Raw genomic sequence first — 1,298 nt, forward strand, 5'->3', positions numbered from 1 at the left:
CAGTGTAGGCAGCCTATATGGGAATGATTGTGTTTACCCATGTCGGGGGAGGGGGGGCTAAAACACATGCGTTTGTTTGCCAAACACCATGAAACATCAGAGGAAGAAGTTGAGTTTACTCACATAGTGAAATTAATATAGCAATTAGCAAATCTGAAATCTAGTGAATTATATCAATTGAAGTAAGAAAGATATGGCAAAAGTTATGGGATAGTGGAATAAAAGGAAGGCATCTTTACCAGATACAGGGGTGTGTAGGTGAAGAGAGAATACGATGTGGGAGTAGGAAGAAAGATGTTATTATAACAAGAATGAGGATTGGACATTCAGCTTTAAATTTCAATTTACACAAAATAGGGAAGCATGAAAATGGAAGATGTGATAAATGTGGGAATCCAGAAACATTAAAGCACATTCTTCGAGAATGTGATGCGTATGAAAGAGAAAGAAATCAACTTAATCATAAATTAGGTTTGATGGGATATGATAAAGTATCACTAAAGATATTACTAGGGAATAGACAAATGCAATCAAGAATTAAAGAAGAAGTGTTCAATTATCTCAAAAAGACAGTAAATATGGAAAGAATATAAATTGTAATAGGGTTTTTTTTCTTTACTTTTTTTATTATAAAAAAATATATATAATATCCTTCTCTCTACCAAATCTGTTCACTCCACACTCCAGATCAGTAGGTGGCGGTAATGCACCTTTAAGTTGGTTTGCCAAAACCGCCAATAAACATCAGAAGAAGAAGAAATAGTAATATGGGAAGTGATCATTATCCTATAAAATGTAGTATAGGGATAGAAACTGAAGTATGCCAAGAGGAGAAAATTCCCAGATGGAGGTTTAAAGCTGCAGATTCGGGATAAGTTCAAAGATGTATGTGAAGGTAAAATGATAAGTACACAATTTAGTTTTGAAGATGTAGAGGATGTGAATAATAAAATAAATATGATTCTGTGTAGTTCAGCACAAGAGGTAATAGGGAAAAAGTAAAGGGGCAAGAATGAAAAAGGCTGTACCATGGTGGACAGAAAAATGTAGTGAAGTAATTAAAACCAGAAACAGACCTTTAAGAAAAGTTACAAAATCTCATTCTTTTGATGATTTTATAAATTTCAAGAGAACTCAAGCAGTGGTAAGAAAAGTAATAAGGATAACTAAAAGAAATTACTGGAGACAATTCTGTGATGAAATTGGTGTAAATATAGATATAAGTGATATGTGGAATATGGTTAGGAAGATGGGTGGGAAACAGATGTATAAAAGTATTCCAGTTTTAATAAAAGAGG

Source organism: Sinocyclocheilus grahami, unplaced genomic scaffold (assembly GCF_001515645.1).
Source record: "Sinocyclocheilus grahami isolate Dianchi unplaced genomic scaffold, SAMN03320097.WGS_v1.1 scaffold783.1, whole genome shotgun sequence".
NCBI classification, from domain to species: domain Eukaryota; kingdom Metazoa; phylum Chordata; class Actinopteri; order Cypriniformes; family Cyprinidae; genus Sinocyclocheilus; species Sinocyclocheilus grahami.